Raw genomic sequence first — 13,960 nt, 5'->3', positions numbered from 1 at the left:
ACAAGCCATCATTGGACAGATGATAGTGTTCTGAAGTGTCTTATACAGTGATGAGAAGGACAGGGTTTCTGGAAAGCTAACTGAACCAGAGCAGATACTTTGGTGAAGGAGTCCAGAAGAGCTGATGGTGGTTGAGTATTTCCATCACTGTATCAATGTGACCTGGACATGAATTAGCTTTCATGCCTTCGCACGTCTTTCTTTTTTGATTAAACTTCCTGCATGAACAGTCATATATTAGTGTACTCTTTGTTCTTTTGAGCAGTCTCAGAGCACTGTCTTCCAGAGTTCTCTTGAGTGCTTTGTGTGAGGAAGAAGCAAAAAATACTGCTGCAGGTAATTTCAGTCTGCTCTTGCAGGCCTGTCTTTAGCTGATGTGTACTTAATGTTGTCTGGTAACTGCACTGCAATCTTGTATAATACAACTCTGCTTGGACTTTTCCATTCAAATGGAATGTGTTATTACTTCCTGGTTCATGTGTGGCTCCAGTTAAAGTTATTAGACAAGTTGTGGTCGTTACTTTTGATTTGTTTTTATTTTATTTTTGCTTGCATAGGATCCTGAGCCACAGGCAGTGTATCTCATGAATTGCATTGCTGGTGTAAGTTACTGACCAGGCTGTGCGTGCCCAGTGGGTTATGATACTAACTTTTGTTAATTATCTCAATAGTAGAAATACATTAGTATACAGTACTGATGGGGAGCAATTGCTTTTGTCAGGCTAATTTCTTAGTTCTCTAGTCTTAATGGCATGCAGTATGTGGAGATCATTGATAGGATCAGATTACAAATGTCTTCCAGTGTAGGATGTAACTGTGCTTCGCCTTTGGAAGCTTCCCTGTACGAGGAGTATGATGAGTCGCAGGCTGTCACTGCTTATTCTCTTAAAAGAAAAGGTGGAGGTGGAGGGTGGCTATTAACTTCTCCATATGGAAGGCTCACATACAGAATACCTGTAATCTAAGAAAAAATAGTGTCTCGGCTGAGAATTAAATTGAAGCATCTCAAGCCTTTGCTCTGTAGCAGAACTGCCGTGGCACTCACATTCTCTCCGGAGAGCTTAGTCTGCCCTTAGAGGTAATAATGGCAATAACCTCCAGTTGCACCTGAATTATTTGTTACATTTTAACCAAATGTTTTCCTTCACATTTAACTATTGTTTAGATCTAAGCCAACCTTTGATAAAAGTTGTTGAAATGTTGCATTGAGTTATTTTCTTAACTGTAAAGCACAGTTGTTTTTTACCCCTCTTTTGAAAATTCAAATAACTGAAATATTTTTAGCTACTGATGGATGTAATTTCTTCTGCCACAAGAAGAATCAAAATTCTTGGGAAGAAGTTAAGAAATTTGTACAAACAGCTGGAGATCAAAAAAAACCAGCCTTTGTGCTGATTTAAGCTGCATACTTGGAGCTTGTCTTTGATTTCTTCATTTCTGACAGGTGAGGTAGCTGGAGAATTTTTTTGAAGGCTTCTAGGTATGGTAAATATTTGTTGGATTTGCTGGTTTTTATTTGTGTTAAGGATTTATAGGTGTCTGGAATTTCAACATGTTGTTAATTAGTTTTTCCTTTCACATACTGAAATATTCTGCTATTGAACTGATGGTGTTTTCTGCGTCTAGAAATGACCCAGAATGTATTGGGATTTTTTTTTTGTGGACTTCTCAATTCAGCAGAATTTTAGTTACTCCTTCAAGGTTCTTGGAGCCCTTCCTATCTAACCAATATAATCTCTTTATTCGAATAGAGATTTGGTAGCCAAATCTAGGTGATAGGGGACAGCATGAGTTTCTACTGAGGATAAAGCATAGCATGCCACATTTATTAAATATACTGGTTTTGAGTATTCATTATACTCATGCCACTTGCATGCTTGAACTGATTTACTCTTACATTTTCAAGTATATGTTTTAGAAGCAGAGAAATTGAGTGTTATTCAGTACTTCAGCTGATGGACCCCAGGTTTCTTGGGCATATTCACAGTGGCAAGCTACTTTGCTCATAACAAGTAATAGTTGGAGAGCTTGTGTATGTAATGGGTGATGCCTAATATATCAAAAATGTTAATAGTATCCACTGAACATTGGAATTAATTTCTTGATGTTGGTTTTGAAATCCCATAGTTGAAAAGGTTGGTATTGAGTGATGCTGAGGAAAGCCATTCATTTACTATGGACTTGGAGTTGTTGTAACAGAGCAACAGGCAGCTGTGGAGACTAATGTGCTAGAAGACAAGGCCTGCAAAGCTTGTTTTATTCTGAAACTTCAAACAGCCTTTGGAAACACTTCTTCGAGGAGTTCTTCTGCCTCATTACATGTGAATGGATAAATGAAGTTTGAACTTGTGAATTAAAAGGGGGGCTTTAGTGGCAATGTGGCTTTTTAGTTTGTTTTTCTGCAGCAGTTAGGTCTTGCTGATGAGTTTTCTATACAATGTTGAAATTCTCTGGTACTTATATCAGCACAGATTTACTGCAGAGTTATTTCCTGGGAAAGTAGTGTTTTTCTTTATAAAGCTTGGCTGCTGCTTTGAATGCTTAAACAGCTGCAAACATGGACAAGAATGCATCACTTCAAATTAAGCCTTTGATTTTGTGCTGAATTTGAAGACACTCTTGTATCAATGTTTTTTGCACATGCAATATTGAAGTTTCTTCTCACCTCTGCATGCCAGCTTGAGCTGGAGTGGAGCTGCAGTTAAATCTGAAGTCCTATTTAAAGAGGATGTCTTGGTACAAGTGGTTTGGTTACAGTGTCAGGTTATTTAACTGAATAGTAGGAGAAGGGTATTTGCATTACTAGGCAAGCAGATGTGCAAGCCATGTGCGTTCTATCCATTCTTCTTTTGGCAGAAGGAACCAGGAACTAGTATTTCAGCAGCTCTGGTTTTTTTTTTTATTTGTCCCTAGATGGAGGAGATCCTGTCTCCTTCTGCTCAGCCAGCTTGCTTCTCTTGAAGCTTTCCCTTCCAATCCTACATGCCTTGAGCATGTTCACTGTAGCAGTCACTATGTTTATGACTAGTAAAGAGTTGTGAAGCTTGGGCATGGTAAGTGTGATATACCTGAAGGTTGAAAGGAGGAGGTGCAAGTGCTTTCCAGAGGAATGTCTGAGAACAGACTGAGGTATAATCTTTCAGCCCTCACATGAAGTGTAGCTATTATAACATTTGCCTCTGTCATCAAGCACTGCTCATGCTCTTGTAGACTATGCTGAAATTTCAGGTGTCCTTTGATTCAGGATGGGTAGCTCCACACAAGCACACAGTGAACATTAGGAGCTACACCTAGTTATAGCTCAAGCTGTTCGTGCTGTAAAGACAGACCTTCATGTCTAGTTGCTGAATTTCTGTACTGGATTTGCACTGGTAATGACAAGAGAAGCTTCCATGTTGGTGGACTAATAGGTGTTTAAGTTTTTAGCCTTAAGGATTTTTATCATCCTGAAATAGCTGCATCTGAAATACTGATGTAACATCATTGAGATTCTGATTTTTTTTTTCTAGAATACTTACCATCTTACCAGAGAAAGTGTGTGCTTTGCAAAGTGTTGTTTTGGTTGCTGTACTAACAATTCTGAGGTCCTTGGATCTGCAGCTTGCTGTCGTGCTTGGTCACACAGCTGGCTGAAGCACTGTCTGACTAGTTGGCTTGATGCTGGAGCAGCTTTAGCAATCTTCAGTAAATTCTGTGTCTTGGAGGGTCATGGCAAGTTTCTGTTCAATGGGATTTAGAACTCTATTTGCAAAAACTGGGGAGAGGCAGGTAATACTCCACAGTTGGGAAAAATTTCAGAGCTTCTGTTGTCTTAGCTGCTTGGAATGGACTAAATATTTTACATTATTTAGTAAATTGGTCCAGTTACTGTGTCTTGTGTGTTATTAATGAAGGACAGAGTCAAATATTGTAACCGACTGAACTCTCATCTTAAACCTCTGGCTTTCTGAAATGTAGAGAAATAAATCTTATACAGTATATAGTCCAATCTGCATGTTTCTGTTAGCCATTTGGTCTCTTAATCTGAAACTATGAGGCAGCAGTGAAATAACCACCTTTACTGGCTGCTGTGTATTACTGCTGCCTGTGACAACGACTGCTGAAACCCCAAATTAATTTCCTTCTCTCCCTGTTCCATGCTTTAAAATGAAGCTGTTAAATGTTTTGTGTGCCACTTCCTCATTTGCATTTTCTCTTCCACTTCCTCTTGCTGCAAACACTTGCTGATGCATTTTTTCTGAAGTCTTTTACTTCCCTTCGAAACTTGCTCCTCTATCCTAGTATTCCCTGTAAAAAAGACAAATATTATGATGAGCTTCTGCTTTGTGTCATTTCTAGTAAAACCCACTGATGTCTTATTTTTAGATAGTGAAATACTTGTAGATGTAAAAAAAAAAATCTCCAGCAAAAACCACAACAAAAACCCCTTCCCAGTTGCCACGTACATCCCCGAAAAAATTTAAAACGGAGGGAAGTAGATGCAAGACATGAAGTGTAAATCCTTGCCAAGTGTAAATCCTTCTTCCCTTAGCTGAGTGAACTGCTTACTATCAAATTTTTTTAAGCCACAGAATGTTGGTTTTGGCAGGAACATCAGAAAGAGTTTTCTTTCTTTTAAACAGTTGTTGTTTGGAAAACAAGCATATGTTTGGTATCATCATAGACTTCTAAAAGAGGAAAAAGTGCTTTTATTTTCAAAACATATAGTAGAACTGTATTTTCAGCAGAATCAAATGATAATTGCTTCTGGAAGCTTAAATATAATAGTGTGTCCATACAGTGGGTTTTCAAGGTTGAAACAACAAGCACAGTTAGCCCCGAAGCTGCTAAATGCTAATCCAAGCTTGGCAAGTGTTTTTCTCAGCCAACTGAGCTGAGGAAGTTGGAGAAGCACATAGGCAGCCTGTAATAATCCAATTTTTTAAAGTGAACTTGAATTTTGAGGTTCAGTTATTAGAAATGCAGCCTTACTTTGTACTTCTGGTAATGATGATGTTGACTGCAAGACCTGTGACTCCGAATCTGTAGTTTGAGTATCCCCACTATTATTCATCCTGGTGGAATTATTGCTGTTAATGCTTTTGAATATGAAGCATTAGAAAGTACATTGAATTAGGTTTTGTGAACCTAAGGGATGACAGTCTAAATAGTGAAGCTTTGATTTGTTGGTCAAAGATAACTTTGTTCATGCCTCATCACAGAACAATAAGCACAGCATACAGCAGTCTGGGTTACTCAGATAAGTGTGTGTAGGTTCATTCACTTATAGGGATAGGCTAAGAAAGGAGAAGAATGACATGTTTTAGCACTGGGTGGGAAACATCAGGAGATTGAAATGTGAGGGTGAGAAGTATGGATGTTCAATCTAGAGGAGTAAAACTAGTGAATTTAATTGAGGGTTACAGAGAGTTGTTATAATCTCTTTAAAATGTTTAACCTGATATTTTAGAGCTAAAATATAAGTGGAAACCTTCAAACAAAAGCTTGTGTGAAATATGAAACTTGAAGGACAAGAGTTCTTTTGTCAGAAGTGTATTTTTAAGGTTTCTAAATCCACTTTGAACAAAATACTAAAATAAATGTAACTGTAGGAAGATAAGACTGTAGAAATAATTGAATTCTACTGTGGATTAGTTAATTTGCATTATATTAGTAGTGTTCTCTGAATATGCCTTCCATACTTTTTTTGCTCATTTCTGCAGGTGTATAATGAATTGTTCATCCTCTTTTCTTGTTCAAAGCATATAGGACTTGATGATTTAAATCAGATTCTTATTGGATATTAAAAGAAGAACAAACTTGGCCAAAGTGGGAACCTTAAGCAGTATGTTTTTTGTAGGCTTGAAACAACTTTTGGTGATTCTGCATATAAGAGAATGTGACCTATGGAACAGCTGGCCTATAAGAAGTAGTTTTGTTGCAGAACAGACTTATTTACATGTTAACTTGGTAATAGGCTACACCTAAATAAATGCCTTTCTCAATGGCAAAATACCTCTATACTGTTGTTATACTTGAAAATGAGGTAGTTGTGAAAACATCGAATCTTGAAAGTGTTGAGGGTAGTCATCTCTTTAAAAAAGTGGGCTTCCCATGATAATCTGCAGCAAGGTTTTCTGAAATAACAAAGCCAGTATTCATCTGCACTGTGCAGAAGGAGACACGGTATCATTTGGGATCAGATGATAGTTTTAAGTGGCACTTTATAAAGGAGGCTTTGAAAAAAAAAACAACAACAAACCCCAAACATCAACAAAAACCTCCAAACAAACCGTGTTCCGTGACTTCTTGGATGAGCTGTTTTAGTTCATTTTACTTGATGCAGAATTTGTCAGAGGTTTTATAACCTGTAATAACATGAATGATCAGCTCAAATGATTGTGGTGCTTACACCTCCTGAGCACTCCTTGGTCATAGAGGTCACATCTGAAGAGCTACATGAGCAGTTCAAACTGAGGTCAGGTGTGGTAGAACAGTAAAGGCATCAAGTTCTGCATCTGCTGTGGCTTTACTTGCAGCCTTCCACCCATCTGCAGTGCATGTGCTGGTGCTCTTTGAACTAAAGCTTAATGCACGGCATATCAGTAGTTTTAATTGAGCCTCCCTGTTTGGTTGTATTTTATTCCTGCACTGCTCTCTGGCCAGCACCAAGCAGCTGTTAAATAAAGAGGGAGAGAGGAAGCCATGTGTCACAGCTGTACAGCTCTGGTCCTGCCCTTTGGGAAATGGAGCTGTTACTCTTCAAAGCATTGTGTGGTTTCTGCACTTTATATGGAGGTGGGAAGAGGTGGATTTGAAGCTGTGCTGGGTTTCCTGTGTCTTTTCTCTCTTCTCATCCCAGAATGAAGTGGTCAGTAATATCCAGAATATCGTTGCTTCCATTTCCGAATGTAAGCCACACATTGCTCTGGAGCTGTCAGCTGCTGCCTGGGCCGGCATGGCATTGCCCTGGGACATGGCATCCCTTCTTTCCTGTGACACATCCTCTGCCTCCACTCCTGCCTACATAGGGTTAAACAGAATAGCTGTTCTTCAAAGGAAAAAAAATTCTTGCATGTTTATTGGCAGCCCATGTCTTTCAGCAACCAGTTGCCACATTAAATGTTTATTTTTTTTCCCAAAAGTCAAGATATTTTGCATCTTACATGATGTAAATCTGTATTTAATTATTGGAAATCTAAATTATTTATAGTTTTCAAAATGTTAATAGAGGAAGGCAAAATTGAAATGGGTATTTTCTGGTTGTTGGAAGACTGAGGAAGGGATGCAGACAAGAAACCAATCCAGACTAGGATAATTTACCTGCAGTCACATTATTATGGAGATATCTGAGATGTATATAGTGTATGTATTAAGTAATTTAGGTTTTCTTTGTGGTCACATCATATCTTAGTTATTGTTTCTAAATCTGTTAATGGAAATTACTTTGTAAGATGCTGGGTTTGTGGCAGCTGACTGCCTCTTCTTCCCCCCAGTAGAAAATACTAAACATGGCTGTGAATGTCATAGTGAAGTAATCTGAAGGATAAGATTTATTGAATTTATGGGAACATGTAGTATGAACAGGTAAAACTAGTCTCTTTAGTTAGTATCAGTTGTGCGGTGTTGAATCTGATGGTAAGGCAGACCTGGATGGGTTATGTGATTAGGATAATGAAGTAGATATTTTTCATTACCCATGTATTAGGTAAAATACATTACCAAGTATTTTAAAATTCCTTTTTATGAAAACAGGTCTTAATTAAAACCATAAAAATCCCATGGTAACAGCAGGCATGATTGTTTTAAGCCACTTCAGCCTTCTTTTCAAAAGAAAAAGTGGACTTTATTTCACATACTTCTGGATTTCTGGTGATTTGTTTGATCTTCCTAAACTGCTAAGCTCCTCTACATTGAGTGAGATTTGAGGTCACAGATCCATGCAAAACTGCTTTAGTTTAACTGGCTTATAAATAAAAATGTTTATAACAAAAATGACCCAAAAGAAACAAACAAAACTGTCTGTTGCATCTGGCCCTTTAAAAACAGGAGAAGGGAGGGAAAAAAAATGTAGAGAAACTGGGATAGACCTGAACCATGCAGCTAATGCTAAGGTATGCCATTCTCTTTCAAGAGCAGTTTTCCAGCTGGGATGAAATAAGGAGTAATTAAATATGTAAGTTTCACCTGTTAAAATGCTTTCATTTCTGTCCCTCCCTTTTCACCCCCTTATTTCTTTACATAATAATGTCCTTGATTGAACCCCATAGGTCAGCTGTAAGGAGTCATTAACTTTGAATTGCATTGAATTTTAATTTTATAAATGGTGGCTCTTTAATGATTAATCTGTATGAGGTCTGTTTGAAAACAATTTATATGGTTTTAAAGACTTTAAAATTGCAGGAAAACCCCATGGTTTTCACAAATATCTTCCTAGTGATAAAACATACTGGTTTTATGTATATAGAGAGATCTGTTTCTGTAGGTACACAGGGATTTATAAATGGAATAACACAGCATTAGCTACATGCATACATAAGTATGTGCATATGAGAGAGCTGTTTATGAGATCAGAGTGTTTCAGTTGGAGGGCACCTACAGCCCTTGTCCAGTCCATCTGCCTGCCTGCTTTAGGGCTGACCAAAAGTTAAAGCATGTCCTTAAGAGGCATTTGAACAATGTCCCTAAACACTGTTATGGGTTGAGGCATCAACCACCTCTCTAGAAAACCTGTTTGAGTGTGTGACCCTCCCCTGGGGATGAAACCCTTCCTACTGTCCAGACTGAACCTCCCCTGGTGCAGCTTTGAACCATTCCCAGGTATCCTGTCACTGGGTCCCAAGGAGCAGAGCTCAATACTTTTCTTTTCACATCCCTTCCTTGGGAAGCTGTGGAGAGCAATAAGGTCACCACTCAGCCTCTGTTTCTCCAAACTAGACAAACCCAAGTCCTCAGCCACTCATTACAGGACTTTTCCTCCCAGGCCCTTCTCCAGATTTGTTGAGCCTCTCTGGACACATTCAAGCACTTTCACACCCTTCATAAATTGTGCAGCCAAGAACAGTAGACAGTCCTTGAGGTGAGGCCACAGCAACACTGAATGCAGCAGGACAATCTCCACTTTTGCCTGGCTGGTGATGTTGTTTGATTCATCCTGGGATGGGGTTTGCCCTCTGGTGTGCCAGAGCTCACTGCTGACTCAGACTGAGCTTGTGCCCACCGTGTAATCCAGATTCCACTCTCTCCCAGTTTATACTTGTGTCTGGCATTACTTTGTCCCAGGTGCACAATCTGATATTTGGACTTGTTAAATTTCATGCTACAAATTTCATGCCCAGTGTTCCAGTCTGCGTAGATCCGCCTCTGCGAAGCTCCCTGTTCCTCACAAAAGCCAAAAGCACCTCCCAGTTTGGTATCAGCAGCAAACTCAGTAAAGGTGCAGTGCACTCCTGCATCCAGATCATTGGGAAGTACAGGAACAGGACTGGCCCTGGAACTGATGCCTGAGGAGCACTGCTGGGGACCGGTCACCAGCTGGATGTAGCCCCCTTCACTTCACAGCCCTTTGAGCTCTGCCCTTCAGCCAGTCCTTCACCCAGCACACCATGAACCCACTCGTCCTGCAGCTGGACAACTTGTCCAGAAGGATGCTGTGAGAGCATCAGGTTTTCCTAAAAACCCAGAAAAAGACATCTACTGCCTTCCCTTTGTCTACTAGATGTGTGACTTTATCGGAAAAGGTTATCAAATTAGTTTATTAATTATGACTTTCCTTTTGTGAACCCATATTGGCTGTGCCTGATAATTGCATTATTCTTTAAATGCCTTTCAGTATTACCCAGTATAATTTTTCTTCCATAATTTTTCCAAGAGCTGAAGCTATGTTAATAGGTCTGTAGTTTCTTAGATCTTCCTTCATACCCTTCTTGTAAATTGGAGTAAAACTAGATCTGGACCAGCAGGGACCCCTATCAACTCTGAAGTCTTTTGGTAGATGATGGACAAGAGTGCTGCTGAGCATCCACTGGCTCCTTCAGAACTCTGGGATGAATCCCATCATTCCCCATGGAATTGGAAATATTCAGCTGATACAGTGAAGAATTAGAATACCTTAGAATTTCAGTGTCCACAAATGGAAACTCACTGTTCCCACACTCATGGTCTTCCAACTTGGGACTGGGCAGCCCCAGGTCCATCAGTATTGTGACTGAGGCAACCTGACCAGCAGGTTGAGGGAGGTGATTTTCAACTTCTACTTCACTCTTGTGAGATCCCACCTGCAGTGCTGTGTCCAGCTCTGAGGCCCCCAACCTAAGAAGGATGTGGACATGTTGGAACAAGTCCAGAGGAAGGCCATGAAAATATTCAGAGGGCTGTACCCCATCTCCTGTGAACACAGGCTCAGAGAGCTGGGGCTGTTTAGCCTGGGGAAGAGAAGGCTTTTTGAGACAGCACAAGAGAGAGTGGACAGGAAGAAGTTCTTTACTCAGAGGGTGGTGAGGCTCTGGAACAAGTTGCCCAGAAGTGTTGTGGATTCCCCATCCCTGGAAGTGTTCAAGGCCAGGTGGCTTTGAGCAGCCTGGGATAGTGGAGGGTGTCTCTGCCCATGGCAGGAGGTTTGGGACAAGATGATCATTAAAGTCACTTCCAACCTAAGCCATTCTGTAATTCTGTAATGGAAAAAACCACTGAATGCCATTGTTTTTAATTTGCCCCTAGCAGTCACTTAATCATCTACCACAAGTCCAATGTTTTGTTTTAGACCTCTTGCTATTTATGTACTTTAAAAAGCCATTTTAAGGGATCATAAAGCAGTTTTCAATGGAAGCAAGCTTCATATCTCAGTTGTGGTTTTTAAACAGAGGATGTGGCCTCTTAGGAGGACATAATAACAGGGAAGGTGAAATTTTTTTCTATACCCAGCTCTAGATCACAAAGCATCATTCTTTCTGCTAGGGTAAAGGATATGCTTTCTTATCTCCAAACATTAAATCTGAGTGCTCTTACGTTTTTTCATTGCTCTTTCACTGCCAAGCTGTGGGGAAATTAGCCATAGAGTGATGGGAGTTGTTGCTTTCAGCTAGATCCAGATGTAAAAATGTCTTGGCCATGAACGGGGTGTGCTAGAGAGAGCAGCTGCTTGCTTGATCCAGGCTGTGACCATCTGCATAATTCTGATTCCATGGAATTCAAGTGGGCTGTCAGCTACAGCAGTGCTGAGTCGTTTAGTAGGACCTTGGTGCTGCTTCCTTCCCTGTTGCACTTCTTTATTGGTGTGGTGTTTTTTCCCCTTTTTAAAAACCACATCAGTTCTGTTTAAGTTCTCTTTTTTTCCTGGACATTCTGAAATCTACTAGATTTTATTTCTCAATCTTGAGGTGTCTCATTTGTGGTTTATGTGTGTATATATATGGTATTTTTGGCTAATGCTTTTCAGCAGGGTTCTGTGGCCTGTGCTGATTAATTTTTCCCTTACTGTGCCACTTCTCTCTAACATTATGAAACTGTAGAGTACAACCTGCATGACCCTCTACTATTTTTGGAGATGTATAGGTGAAGAAAATATTAAGTTTTGTTCAGCACAAGGTGAAATCTGGTATTTGATTTGAATTTTGGCTGTTAATGACCTGACAATATTTTTGGATTGCTTTTGTCACCTAATTCAGGTACTTTAATGAAGCATTTAACTTGAAAGTCACATCACCTAGCCTTGGACTAATCCCCTTAATGAACCCACAGGTTTTCTGTCTGGAGTACTTACACAAAGCATCTGTCTAGATGTTCATGCTTTTTAGCAGTGCCTGCTAACAACAAGAAGTGAGGTTGAATGCTTCAGAAAGTACAGTTTGAGGGACCTTTCTATTTGAGGAAACATATTCTTAAATATTAGTAATTGAAAAACTGTGCTGTGTAATGCTGGGTGGGTAACAACTGAAATTAGGGATGCATTCTGCTGAGGATGACCCATTTTTAGTGTTGCTACATGAGAGTGGGGATCCACTTGAGTAAAGGCATCAGCATTCCTTTAGTGAGGCATTAGGGAGACATCTCTACAGGCTAGGAGTGGAGCTGGGAGGGAGCTCTTTGCTCTTCTGTAAAGATGTGTACTCTCACCTTCTGGAGAAGGGTGCAGGGCTGTGTTGGGAGATGGAGCAGGCTGATACACAGAAGACTTGTACTGTGATATTAGGGGTGTTATCTGTGAAGAATTTAGGGTTGGTGAACGCTACCAGCAAACCTTTTCAAGTGTTTGAAAACATTTTGATATTGATATCCCATCTGAAATCTGTTCCTTTTCAGAGGTATTGGCCTTTTGTCTTTCCTGGTGGTGAAAGAACCCTCTCTTTTTGGATCAAAGGCAAGAGATCTACAGGGCTTAATTTGCCGTAAAGAGTCAGTGCTGACCACAGAAGAGTGTAGTCCTGGGCAGGCCTCCTGTTGAGACACCAAAGAGGTGACCGATGTAGGGATGGTCACGCTTCTTACCAGCAAAGAATGTCTGATGAACCACTGCTGTTACTAGCTGGCTTGTAGGCTTGATGGGCTGGCTTTTGTAGATTGCAAAATCTCTGAAGATCAAGTGTTTAACCTCAGATAAATTCCACAGGATGTGTAGGATTTTGCAAGCCTGCTGTTTAGATGGGTTTCCTCTGTCCAGTACTGAAGGATTGCTATACTCAGTCAAGTAGTGAATATTTGTACCATAATCCAGTGAGTGAAATGGAATAAAAGAATCACCAGGTACTCCACACAGGTTGGATTTTTTTAGTTATCTGCCTGTGCTCTGAAGAAAAATTTCAAGGACTTGAACTTGTTTGTTGCTTGGAAGGAATTGGTGGCAAAGGACACACTGGGTGTGGTGACTAAGTCTGACTGTCAGAGTGGTTCTCAAGAAGATGCAGAGTGGGAAAGTATCCCTTGAGGGCTTGTCAAAGGGCAGGCTGCTCTCTCCACTCCAAGTACAGTGTTTATCCCAAGTAATTTTGCATTTCTGGATGCTGCAGAGGCTCATGGATTAGACAACAGTGAGTGACTCTTTAATTAAAGAACACCTGGAAAACATGAGTTGCCATGTCTTTATGCTGCTCCTGTTCTGTGCTCAGATTTAAGACTGGGATGTGGAACAATCTAGTTTAGAGATTTAAAGATAAGAAACTTTTGAGTTGTCTTGATCAATCTTATGAAAGCTGCTTAGATGTGTTACTGAGAGGCCCCTCAGTTTTAAATAACTGATTGTATGGCTCCTGTGCAGAAAAGCCCCCATCCCACTCTAGAAGTACATAAGATCAAGGGGGATCTAACCACTAATTGATGTGAGGTTCTACTCTTTGAAGACTTCAGAACCTGTCTGGGTTTTCCAAACGTGTGTTGCAGAGTTACAGTAGTTTCTAAGATTGAATTTCATGCTTTTAAGATTGAATACATGCACAAATTTAACAAGGCAAACCGGTACTGAAGTTTTAAATAACTTCATTTTTTGTGTGTATGCATTCGTAATGCAGTTACTTGAATTCATACTAGAGTGGTAAGCTTTGGGTCTCCATATATGAAAACATATTTTAAAAACCCTCCCCCTACCCCAGAAAGCAGACTTCAAAATAGAATCCTTTTTTCACCATTTTCATGATGACCTGCCATTTGGATACTTTTAATCCTCAATCTGTGTAAAAGTTATGTCTTACATTAAATCCTTTATGGTTTTTTTCATGTGGATTTCTGAAGTAATCCTCTGTGTGCCATACAGCTTGTTCTTCAAATTGCTTGCCTATAATATCCTCATTTCTAGGAGTTTTGTTTAGAAAGCTTTAAAATATTGACTTTAAACACAATTCAGCTGGATCTAAATTTCTTACCAGAAGTCAGTGTTACACATTCTGCATGTCTAAGTTCTTATCCTGGTGAAACTGTTCAGTACTTTCTGTAATTTAGTCAGTGAATGTGTCAAATGGGTCACTTGGCAGAGGAGTCAGTGATGTTCTTG

At 39.8% G+C, this 13,960-nt stretch overlaps 1 protein-coding gene across 8 annotated transcripts in view; it reads left to right on the top strand.

Annotated features, from left to right (window-relative positions):
* Positions 1-13,960, top strand: part of WASF3 (WASP family member 3) — a 90,569-nt gene that overhangs the window by 26,791 nt on the left and 49,818 nt on the right. The window lies entirely within an intron of this gene.

Source organism: Passer domesticus, chromosome 2 (assembly GCF_036417665.1).
Source record: "Passer domesticus isolate bPasDom1 chromosome 2, bPasDom1.hap1, whole genome shotgun sequence".
Classification (NCBI taxonomy): Eukaryota; Metazoa; Chordata; class Aves; order Passeriformes; family Passeridae; genus Passer; species Passer domesticus.
This window is presented reverse-complemented; position numbering and strand designations above follow the sequence as displayed.